Source organism: Rattus norvegicus, chromosome 17, assembly GCF_021556685.1.
Source record: "Rattus norvegicus strain SHRSP/BbbUtx chromosome 17, alternate assembly SHRSP_T2T, whole genome shotgun sequence".
Taxonomy (NCBI): Eukaryota; Metazoa; Chordata; class Mammalia; order Rodentia; family Muridae; genus Rattus; species Rattus norvegicus.
The window spans coordinates 31,660,801-31,673,148 of record NC_141550.1 but is presented as its reverse complement, the minus strand read 5'-3'; the positions used below and the strand labels follow the sequence as shown (position 1 = coordinate 31,673,148).

At 44.6% G+C, this 12,348-nt stretch overlaps 1 long non-coding RNA gene across 2 annotated transcripts; it reads right to left on the bottom strand.

Moving 5' to 3' along the window:
- Window positions 1-1,094: 1,094 nt before the first annotated feature.
- Window positions 1,095-4,890, bottom strand: LOC108348555 (uncharacterized). Of its 2 annotated transcripts, none has more exons than XR_015642019.1 (3): window positions 4,524-4,890; window positions 2,329-2,414; window positions 1,095-1,273 (listed from the first exon to the last, which is right to left on the bottom strand). It is a non-coding gene; the product is annotated as an uncharacterized LOC108348555 (long non-coding RNA). The 2 variants fall into 2 exon arrangements; XR_015642018.1 differs by having other exon boundaries at window positions 1,104-1,273; window positions 4,199-4,890.
- Between the last annotated feature and the right edge of the window lie 7,458 nt (window positions 4,891-12,348).

The window sequence follows — 12,348 nt, the reverse complement described above, 5'->3', positions numbered from 1 at the left end:
TGCCATCAGCTGTGGCCTGCATGAGTCACAGAGCTATCGGGGACCTCAGTTTCTACATCTACAGAATGGGTGCAATAGTACTTATCTCCTCGGATTATCTGAAATGTGTACTCAATGATTTATGTTCCAGACATCTAGACGCAGGCTCAGAAAGTGGTGAAGGTTTTCAACCAACTGCTTTTAAACACTCCCAAGTCATCAGAGAGACTCACTTTCCACACACTTGCTCCTCTCAGGGTAGACAACCCCAGGAAAGTTTGGTGCTACTCTCTAATGCTCTGACATGGGTTGAAAGGGCGTCAGGGAGGCTATGGGCATGGGCGGAGAATGTTCTTGCCACACATCCAGGTTTTAGTATGTGCACCAACCTGAGTCACAAGTGCATACCCCCGCACAGCACTCCAGGCCATCTTCCCCTGCCAATGCCACCCACCGAGGCCCGAGCCAGGTGGCTGTGACTCAAACCTGTCTTCGTTTTGACTTGGCACCACAGAGCTTTTGAATGGAGTCCACGAATGCATGAGACAAAAATAGGCTAGGTAGCCCTCACCAGGCCTTCATTGTTGAGGGATGACGGTTAGCTGGTGGTTACACAACCGAAACCTGGGCCCACCATGGAAACGCCAGCTCAACCATACACAAGGCCGAGCTCTCTGCCCACGGCACACTCCTTTGTTCTCCTTTTTCTCCACCACCCCCCACCTTCCATTCTTCCGAATCCAATTGTTAGAAAGTTGACAGGTGAGCTGGTGACAAATCTCCTTGGAAAGCTTTCCTGTCTTCAGATTAAAGTCCTAAGAAGAATGGGGCGCCTCAGTGAGGTGTCGTCTATATCCAGATCCCAGTGTGGGGGGAGGGGTACGGACATCACACCATTCTACACCCTCCGGCTAATCTTATTTCTCTGGGGCCTCAGTTGTCCTTTCTGTCATCGCACTGCAGGAACCCACTAATTGTTTTTATTGTGCCATCACCTCTTCCTGGTGACTTTTCCCCATCGCCTCTTACAATTTTGTAGTAGAGAGAGATTCCTTTCAATACACTGGCCTTGTTTTTAAATGTTAAAATGCTGGTCTTGTTTAAGTCAGAACATATTTTACATGGCTCACAACAATGTCTTTTTTAATAGCCATAATTTGCCCCTTGCTCTAATCCAATTTTCAGGCTGCCTGCTGGTGCTGGGAGACAGAGGCCTGAAGCATCCTTTGAGGCTTCTTATTCTGACTGGGCTCTAGATGTCCTTCTGGGCTGTGACTTCTCCCTCTTCCCTCTGCTTCATGAGACAGAAGAGGAAGAACAAGAACAGGATAGAACTCGGATCCCCTCAGTGCCCCAGTCCTCAGTCTTTAACCCGTTTCAGCCAGGCCACCTGTCACTCTTGGGCAAGGACAGCAAGAAGTGCACAGAGGCCCCCGTGCTACACATTCGCTCGGCTGGCAGGAACTGTGGAATGAAGGTGGACGTACTCCATGTGTCTCGCCCCTGGCTGCTCATCCGCCCTGCCTTGCTCACAAAGTCGGCAAAGCAATGGCCAGAGACTAATACTTTGGAGCCAGTGGCAGTATACATCCCAGTTCCTATGTTTATATCCTTGGCTACATAGCCTTGAACATCTGACCTACAGTTGTTTTCATCTTGAAAACAATGAAGCTAGTACCCACCTTGGTGGAGGGCCGTCAGAACTGCCCGAGCTTAAATAACGCGGCCTGGTTGTAGAGCTAGGAGGCTTGGGTCAAATAGCTCTGGAGGATCCCTGATCTTTTTGGTCCTGCAGAGCAACCTGCCAGTTCCAGTCTCTTGTTATCTGTTGACTCTAACCTCTCTGCCAGTTTGATCAGGCTTTCCTTTTTATTAGCCCATCAACATAGGCATCTCTGATTTGCACCACTAATGACTAGTGCCCCAGTCCTCAGTCTATAATCCCTTGCATTTATCCTTAAAAAGACTCACTGGTACGCACACCACCCCAGTCTCTCAGCCTTCTTTAGTCTTGCTGTTGTAGGGCTCCCCGAGTTCAATTACATTCTTCCTTAAACCAGGAGGAACACAATAGTTTGAAGCCAGGAGCAGGGCTGGACCGAATGCCAGGGCTGATTCTGGCCCAGAATGTCTTGGCTCCCAGGGAATGCATAGATTGTTAAAGTTCAAAGTCGGTCTTTCCTCTTACGAAAATACATTCGTGCAAGCGCCCCACTGAACATAGTTATTTTTCTTGCTTGATGAGGGAGCCTCCGCACTCTGGCCAGGTCCTGTGCCTCCATTTTCCCCCCTTATACCCATTTGAGCACACCCATCAATCCACCACCCTATCCTTTGAGGAGTTTGTACCTCTTACTTGTGTTTGCTTCTGCGAGGCTCTCTGAAACAACTGGGCACAGGGAGGGGAGAAGGAATCTGCTGAGGAATAGCTCTTTCTAAATCAAAAAAATAATAACACAGAATACTATAAGCGCTAGAGGCTGAACAGAGCTTGTGAGCCCCATCGGGTGGGGCGCAGCGTCCTAGTGAATGACAATATTGCCCTCTCGTGGTCAACTTGAGGAAGACACCCATAGGTTGCAGGCTGCACCAGGGAGGGTCTCTGTAACTAAATTTTCCCACTAATCCCAAAGAAACCATAATTGAACAATGTAAGGAATTCCCCATTAAGCTCTGAGTTTACAAAGACTCAGAGGAGAAAAACGCGTGTAAAAATTCAATTGTTTTAGAATGTGAGCATTTCCTTTCCTTCTATTTTATTTTAGTTTTGCGCTAGACAGAAATGCCACATTCCATTATTGTATGTTTTCATGTTTAGTTTTCACATTTCTACTCTATCTATAAACTTATAATTTAGGTTCTCTATGAACCAGAAGACTGGCTTCGGCACTTTCCCCTGGGCCCAGTGAGAACAGTCCCCGGTAGGCGAATGTGTAAGTGTGAGGAAGCCTCTTTTCCCAGGCTGTCCCTTCAAAGTTTCAATAGCTCAGTGTAGATTTTTCCAGACTAGGGTGGGAGGAAACCTGCAGTGTGCTGGAGAGCTGGGTGGAGGACTAGAGTCCAGAACACCATATTCCTCTTGATATTTTTTCACTCCAGGCAGTATAATCTTAGATACTTAACTCTCTGTTTCTTCCTAAACTAACAGATTTCTGCTTCTCGTGCTACCACAGTTTTGTGTGGGAAAAAAAGGGCAGATTTTTTTTAAAGAATGCTTATAGTTTCTTTCAAAGGAACAGCTTTGTGAAACTCAACTTCTGCAAAGCAGAAAAAAAAATACCGTATGTCAGATATGGTCAGCGGCAAGGGCCTTTCACACCAGCAATCTGGACCTGAACGTCTGAGGATCCAGAGTTCAAGACAACAGCTACATACAGAGTTCAAGGCCAGCCTGGACTCACACAAGGCCTGTCTCAACATAAAACAAAAAACCAGCAAATCTTCATCATGGCTGTGCATTTTCTTGTGTGCGTGATCAGTAGACGATTTGGTCTTGACAACAAGGGATATTTCATTGTTAGCTAACTTTTCAAGATTTGTTTGTATTTTATGGGCACAAGGGTTTTGTCTACGTGTATAACTACATACCACATGTGTTAGCCAGGGAGACAAGGAGTTACAACAACTGAGAGTCACCATGTGGATGCTGGGGACTGAACAGGGCTTTCTGCAAGAGGAGCAAGCTCTCTTAACTACTGAGCCATCCCCTGAGACTCAGACAAGTCATGTTTTGGAATGAAATAATAAATAATACAATTCAGAAAAGGGAAATCTAAAGGATTTCCAAAGGCACTTTCTCATTGCGGTACCTCAGAACAGAACGCAATGCCGTGGTGGACGCAGTTAGTCATGATCTCCGGACAGCTAGGAATGTGTGTGAATGACACACCATGCTTGCTCTGCAATCGCAGCCCCTCCCCACCATGGACCTGGCAAGTAATGGCCCAGAGTAGGGCTCCCTCGGGTGAGGTGGGGGTGTGCCTGGTTCCTCTACCATGGAAACCAGTGTCCACTGCTTTTACAGGCATCTTCTTTTTGTAGTGGTAGCAAAATATACCTAATATAAAGTTGCCAGCCCATTTTTAGAGGCAGTCACCGTCCAGAACATTCCCACTGATGTGCAACCATCGTTGCTATGCAGCCCCTGGAAACAGCACCTAGCATTCTGCATTCTATCCTCGTGAATCTGACCACTCTGACGTGGGATCCTAACACTTACCCTTTTGTGACTGGTGTAATCTGGGTAGCATTAAGTCATCAGCTTCATCCAGATAGCATGTGTCACAGTTTCTTTCCTCCTTGAGACTGAATCATACCCCTGCACAGATGCGTCCTTGCTCACCCACTTGCCTGTCCATAGACACTGATCACTCTCCCTCCTTGAGCTATGGGAATGAGTGTAGACATGTGTTCAAGACCCTACATTCAATTCTGTATCGATTTAGTAGACTCGCCATGCTGTTTCTCATGGCAAACTCTGACAAAGCTCAGAGCTCTGTGTTCTCCTGCCCTTGACCAAACGGGATTTTCTGTTTCTTGGTCACCTTGAGGTGGCTTGGGTGCCTGCTTCTGATTGATGCGACACTCTTCCTGGGAGCTTTACACAAAGGCACTTTCTCATTGCGGTACCTCAGAACAGAGCGCAATGCCGTGGTGGACGCAGTTAGTCATGATCTTCGGAAAGCCAGTTCACGATGAGACACAGGACTACCTATTCTTTTAGCTTCCCTCTACTGCTACACCCCAGTCCTCGCCACCTAAAAGTAGGCTGGGAGCAGAACACTCAGACTTTGGGGAACCTCAGAGTCCTTGTGACCTAGTGTCTGGGTGGCATCTGGAGGGTGAACAGCAGCCAAGCTGGACCACACAACCCCAACATTGTAAAGCCACCCTCCTTGTGGCTAGAGCTGCCCATGGTCTGGTAGCCGTCCTGATTGGGTGGGGCACCACGCCGATGTCCAACCACACAGTGGTTTCCATGGAGCCTGGGAAAAGTGAGAAACCATGGATTATGAGGGAACAAGACCCAAAAGGACAAAAATGACTGAGTGGGAAGCCACCGTAGCCCTGGCCAGGTCTGGGAAGGAGACGGGATGGGAAGTCATCTAAATATAGCCTGTTTACGGCCAATGATGGGCTCTCACAGACACTGTTTGTGTGTGAGTGGGTGACTGCAACTCCAGCAAATGACTAAACCAGCATTTTATCACCGGATCTTACTTGCATCTGAAGTGCTTTTATTGTACGCACCAGAAAATGAAAACCCCAGACTACGACTGTGGCTGGAAGATGGGCAGACATTCCCATGGGAGCTTGCCATCTATGCTTGTTGGGTGTTTGAATATTTAAAGCAAAGTAGCTCTGAAGTAACCACTTGTCTTTCACATCCTCATATTCATCTTACTTCCGGTTTCTGGCTGAAACGTTCCACATCCACTCTTCCTTTATCTAACAAGTTGTAAGTATCAGAATACATATTAGCATTTCAGACACTGGGGGACTGGGGGGAGGGGCAGTCATGCTTGCCATTTTACTTGGGACAATGGAGCTATCCAAATGCCTGAGCTCTTGGCAGAAACCCACCTTGTCATCTTACTCATCGATGGGGGCGTTTCCTCAGATTCTGTGGCCTGTCTCCATCGGTTGTCTTCAGCCTTGGTGACATGGGAAAAATGGCCTGAGCAGATTCTCAAAGCTGCATGCATTCCAGGCTGCACCCTACATGGCTCAGCTCTGAGCTGCTGGGGTGGTATGCTAAACCTAGCTTGTCCAGTCTCAACTGTAATGTGGGTAGAGAGCTGCAGTCCCAGCAATGGTACAAAAGAACTCAGGGGCTGCTCCAACTGAGCATCCTAGTAGCAAAAGTTCACCTTAGTTACTTTTTTCAACTGACACATAACTACACAAATACAGGATCTGGTATGATGTGGTATTTCTAGTTCTTTCCTTGACCCAGGGCACCTCACATAACAGTTAAACTCTTCCTGCTTTACTACTGAGCTATATCCTTTTTGTACTTTTTGTTTTATTATTGTTGTTAAATGGGTCACATTAAGTTTCTTAGGCTGGCCTTGAACTCATTTAAATCCCAGACATACCTTCAAGTTGTCACCTTCCTGCCTCATCAGCCTCCCGGTCAGCTGGTATTACAAGCCTGTGGCACTGAGTTGAGCCAAAGTGGTGTCTCAATGCATGTAAGTATAGAATACAAGGTGTCATGGTCAGATCAAGAGAATGGCAATCCTGGTGTCTTAGGGTTTTACTGCTGTGAACAGACACCATGACCAAGGCAAGTCTTATAAGGACAACACTTAACTGGAGCTGGCTTACAGGTTTGGAGGTTCAGTCCATTATCATCAAGCAGTATCCAGGCAGGCATGGTGCAGGAGGAGCTAAGAGTTCTACATCTTCATCTGAAGGCTGCTAGCAGAATACTGGGTTCCAGGCAGCTAGAATGGGGGTCTTAAGCCCAAGCCTACAATGACACACCTACTCCAACAAGGCCACACCTAATAGTGCCACTCCCTGGGCCCAGCATATACAAACCATCACACCTGGTAACTCAGATTCTGGCTACTATTTCTTGTTGTAACAGGTACTTAAAAGATGACAGAGACCCTGGAGAGATAGGCCTGGGCTCGAGAGAGCTGGCTGCTCTTCCAGAAGTTCAATTCCCAGCACCTGCATGGCAGCTCACAACTGTCTTTGAGTCCAGTTCCAGGGGATCCCATGCCCTCCTCTGTTCCACATGATCCTGTGAACATATGGGGCACATAAGCTCACACACGCTGCCATATAAATATAAAAATAAAGATCAATAAATATTTTTTAAAATGAAAGCCTTCAAAAAGGAGGAGGAAGAGCTTTGGCTGTGGCCTTGGCGGTGAGTGCAGGTCTCTGGATTAGACAGATCATTTTGTGTAGCTCTGAAGAGAAGCACAAAACCAGTTAACACAGATGTCAAGGCCCAAACAGAGCAGAGTCCTGTGCATGCCTCCTCACTCAAAGGCTTATTTCCCAGACACAGTACCCTCTTCAAAAATGGGGCTTGAAGGCAGGTAACCTCCTCAAAGAGGAAAGGACCAATACTACCAAAGAGATGCCTTTTCTTGAATCTTCTCACTGACCTCCTCCTCGCAATCAACACATGTGGTGGTTTGAATGTACTGGGCTTAGGGAATGGCACTATTAGGAGGTATGGAGGAGGTATAGCCTTGTTAGAGAAAGTGTATCACTGAGGAGGCAGGGCTTTGAGATCATATATATGTGTAAGTCTGGCCAGTGTGATCCAGAGTGTTTTTTTTTTCCTGGAAGCCTTTGGATCAAGATGTAGAACTCTCAGATCCTCTCTCACCATGCCTGCCAGGATGTTGCCATGTTCCTGCCTTGATGATAATATACGGAACCTCTGAACGTATAAGCCAACCTCACAGCAATGGAAACCTAGCTAAGACTATACACACACATCTCACCCCCTAGCCCCCACCTCCCGATATCTCTTTCTCTCTCTCTCTCTCTCTCTCTCTCTCTCTCTCTCTCTCTCTCTCTCTCTCTCTCTCACACACACACACACACACACACACACACACACACACACACGGTGCCTTTGCACACATACATGCTCTATGTGCTCATGCACATGAATGCATACACAGCATGTACCTATGGAGGTATTCATTGTGTGTGTGTGCACATGTGAGTGTGCTCATTCATTTAAGTGCATACACATAGAAGTGTGACTAGGATAGAAGCCATTCTCTTCTATCAGACCATTGTTTGAATCACCATCTCCGTTAAAGTCCCAGAAAGTGATGTTTCCCTTTACCATTTGAAAACCTTTTCCCCTAAGACTAGTCAGTCTTCAGGTCCTCTCTTCTAGACTTTTCCCTCTAACTTTTGAGTGTTTCCTTGAAAAAAAATAGAAATAGACAAAATTGCAAAATTGACAAACCTAGATGATAGCAATTCAGAAAGATGGAATTCTTTCCAACATAGTTCTCGTCCCTCATGGGAATTGTACCAGCCTATCTCCTGTTTGTTTCCTGGAGAGCTCAAGAGCTTCTGTATTTGGTTTCATTCCATTACATCGAACTGTCACACGTGCATTCCAACCTTATTCTCACCTCCTGCAGGATTCTGGATCCCTTTTCACATCTCTTCTTTTTTTTTTTTTATTAACTTGAGTATTTCTTTTTTTTTTTTATTAACTTGAGTATTTCTTATATACATTTCGAGTGTTATTCCCTTTCCCGGTTTCCGGGCAAACATCCCCCTCCCTCCTCCCCTTCCTTATGGGTGTTCCCCTCCCAACCCTCCCCCCATTGCTGCCCTCCCCCCAACAATCTAGTTCACTGGGGGTTCAGTCTTAGCAGGACCCAGGGCTTCCCCTTCCACTGGTGCTCTTACTAGGATATTCATTGCTACCTATGGGGTCAGAGTCCAGGGTCAGTCCATGTATAGTCTTTAGGTAGTGGCTTAGTCCCTGGAAGCTCTGGTTGCTTGACATTGTTGTAATTTTGGGGTCTCGAGCCCCTTCAAGCTCTTCCAGTTCTTTCTCTGATTCCTTCAACGGGGGTCCTATTCTCAGTTCAGTGGTTTGCTGCTGGCATTCGCCTCTGTATTTGCTGTATTCTGGCTGTGTCTCTCAGGAGCGATCTACATCTGGCTCCTGTCGGTCTGCACTTCTTTGCTTCATCCATCTTGTCTAATTGGGTGGCTGTATATGTATGGGCCACATGTGGGGCAGGCTCTGAATGGGTGTTCCTTCAGTCTCTGTTTTAATCTTTGCCTCTCCCTTCCCTGCCAAGGGTATTCTTTTTCCTCATTTAAAGAAGGAGTGAAGCATTCACATTTTGATCATCCGTCTTGAGTTTCGTTTGTTCTAGGGATCTAGGGTAATTCAAGCATTTGGGCTAATAGCCACTTATCAATGAGTGCATACCATGTATGTCTTTCTGTGATTGGGTTAGCTCACTCAGGATGATATTTTCCAGTTCCAACCATTTGCCTACGAATTTCATAAACTCGTTGTTTTTGATAGCTGAGTAATATTCCATTGTGTAGATGTACCACATTTTCTGTATCCATTCCTCTGTTGAAGGGCATCTGGGTTGTTTCCAGTTTCTGGCTATTATAAAGAAGGCTGCGATGAACATAGTGGAGCACGTGTCTCTTTTATATGTTGAGGCATCTTTTGGGTATATGCCCAAGAGAGGTATAGCTGGATCCTCAGGCAGTTCAATGTCCAATTTTCTGAGGAACCTCCAGACTGATTTCCAGAATGGTTTTACCAGTCTGCATTCCCACCAACAATGGAGGAGTGTTCCTCTTTCTCCACATCCTCGCCAGCATCTGCTGTCACCTGAGTTTTTGATCTTAGCCATTCTCACTGGTGTGAGGTGAAATCTCAGGGTTGTTTTGATTTGCATTTCCCTTATGACTAAAGATGTTGAACATTTCTTTAGGTGTTTCTCAGCCATTCAGCATTCCTCAGCTGTGAATTCTTTGTTTAGCTCTGAACCCCATTTTTAATAGGGTTATTTGTTTCCCTGCGGTCTAACTTCTTGAGTTCTTTGTATATTTTGGATATAAGGCCTCTATCTGTTGTAGGATTGGTAAAGATCTTTTCCCAATCTGTTGGTTGCCGTTTTGTCCTAACCACAGTGTCCTTTGCCTTACAGAAGCTTTGCAGTTTTATGAGATCCCATTTGTTGATTCTTGATCTTAAAGCGTAAGCCATTGGTGTTTTGTTTAGGAAATTTTTTCCAGTGCCCATGTGTTCCAGATGCTTCCCTAGTTTTTCTTCTATTAGTTTGAGTGTGTCTGGTTTGATGTGGAGGTCCTTGATCCACTTGGACTTAAGTTTTGTACAGGGTGATAAGCATGGATCGATCTGCATTCTTCTACATGTTGACCTCCAGTTGAACCAGCACCATTTGCTGAAAATGCTATCTTTTTTCCATTGGATGGTTTTAGCTCCTTTGTCAAAAATCAAGTGACCATAGGTGTGTGGGTTCATTTCTGGGTCTTCAATTCTATTCCATTGGTCTATCTGTCTGTCTCTGTACCAATACCATGCAGTTTTTATCACTATTGCTCTGTAATACTGCTTGAGTTCAGGGATAGTGATTCCCCCTGAAGTCCTTTTATTGTTGAGGATAGCTTTAGCTATCCTGGGTGTTTTGTTATTCCAGATGAATTTGCAAATTGTTCTGTCTAACTCTTTGAAGAATTGGATTGGTATTTTGATGGGGATTGCATTGAATCTGTAGATTGCTTTTGGTAAAATGGCCATTTTTACTATATTAATCCTGCCAATCCATGAGCATGGGAGATCTTTCCATCTTCTGAGGTCTTCTTCAATTTCTTTCCTCAGTGTCTTGAAGTTCTTATTGTACAGATCTTTTACTTGCTTGGTTAAAGTCACACCGAGGTACTTTATATTATTTGGGTCTATTATGAAGGGTGTCGTTTCCCTAATTTCTTTCTTGGCTTGTTTCTCTTTTGTATAGAGGAAGGCAACTGATTTATTTGAGTTAATTTTATACCCGGCCACTTTGCTGAAGTTGTTTATCAGCTTTAGTAGTTCTCTGGTGGAACTTTTGGGATCACTTAAATATACTATCATGTCATCTGCAAATAGTGATATTTTGACCTCTTCTTTTCCGATCTGTATCCCCTTGATCTCCTTTTGTTGTCTGATTGCTCTGGCTAGAACTTCAAGAACTATATTGAATAAGTAGGGAGAGAGTGGGCAGCCTTGTCTAGTCCCTGATTTTAGTGGGATTGCTTCAAGTTTCTCTCCATTTAGTTTAATGTTAGCAACTGGTTTGCTGTATATGGCTTTTACTATGTTTAGGTATGGGCCTTGAATTCCTATTCTTTCCAGGACTTTTATCACGAAGGGGTGTTGAATTTTGTCAAATGCTTTCTCAGCATCTAATGAAATGATCATGTGGTTCTGTTCTTTCAGTTTGTTTATATAATGGATCACGTTGATGGTTTTCCGTATATTAAACCATCCCTGCATGCCTGGGATGAAGCCTACTTGATCATGGTGGATGATTGTTTTGATGTGCTCTTGGATTCGGTTTGCCAGAATTTTATTGAGTATTTTTGCGTCGATATTCATAAGGGAAATTGGTCTGAAGTTCTCTTTCTTTGTTGTGTCTTTGTGTGGTTTAGGTATAAGAGTAATTGTGGCTTTGTAGAAGGTAATCGGTAGTGATCCATCTGTTTCAATTTTGTGGAATAGTTTGGATAATATTGGTATGAGGTCTTCTATGAAGGTTTGATAGAATTCTGCACTAAACCTGTCTGGACCTGGGCTCTTTTTGGTTGGGAGACCTTTAATGACTGCTTCTATTTCCTTAGGAGTTATGGGGTTGTTTAACTGGTTTATCTGTTCCTGATTTAACTTCGGTACCTGGTATCTGTCTAGGAAATTGTCCATTTCCTGAAGATTTTCAAGTTTTGTTGAATACAGGTTTTTATAGTAAGATCTGATGATTTTTTGAATTTCCTCTGAATCTGTAGTTATGTCTCCCTTTTCATTTCTGATTTTGTTAATTTGGACGCACTCTCTGTGTCCTCTCGTTAGTCTGGCTAAGGGTTTATCTATCTTGTTGATTTTCTCAAAGAACCAACTTTTGGTTCTGTTGATTCTTTCTATGGTCCTTTTTGTTTCTACTTGGTTGATTTCAGCTCTGAGTTTGATTATTTCCTGCCTTCTACTCCTCCTGGGTGTATTTGCTTCTTTTTGTTCTAGAGCTTTTAGGTGTGCTGTCAAGCTGCTGACATATGCTCTTTCCTGTTTCTTTCTGCAGGCACTCAGCGCTATGAGTTTTCCTCTTAGCACAGCTTTCATTGTGTCCCATAAGTTTGGGTATGTTGTACCTTCATTTTCATTAAATTCTAAAAAGTTTTTCATTTCTTTCTTTATTTCTTCCTTGACCAGGTTATCGTTGAGTAGAGCATTGTTCAATTTCCACGTATATGTGGGCATTCTTCCCTTATTGTTATTGAAGACCAGTTTTAGGCCGTGGTGGTCCGATAGCACGCATGGGATTATTTCTATCTTTCTGTACCTGTTGAGGCCCGTTTTTTGACCAATTATATGGTCAATTTTGGAGAAAGTACCATGAGGTGCTGAGAAGAAGGTATATCCTTTTGCTTTAGGATAGAATGTTCTATAAATATCCGTTAAGTCCATTTGGCTCATGACTTCTCTTAGTCTGTCTACATCACTGTTTAATTTCTGTTTCCATGATCTGTCCATTGACGAGAGTGGGGTCTGGGAGCAGAGAGCTGCTGCGGGCCAGGATCCGCGGGTGTGGGACTTCCGGTAAACACAGGCCGTGCCCGGTCCTA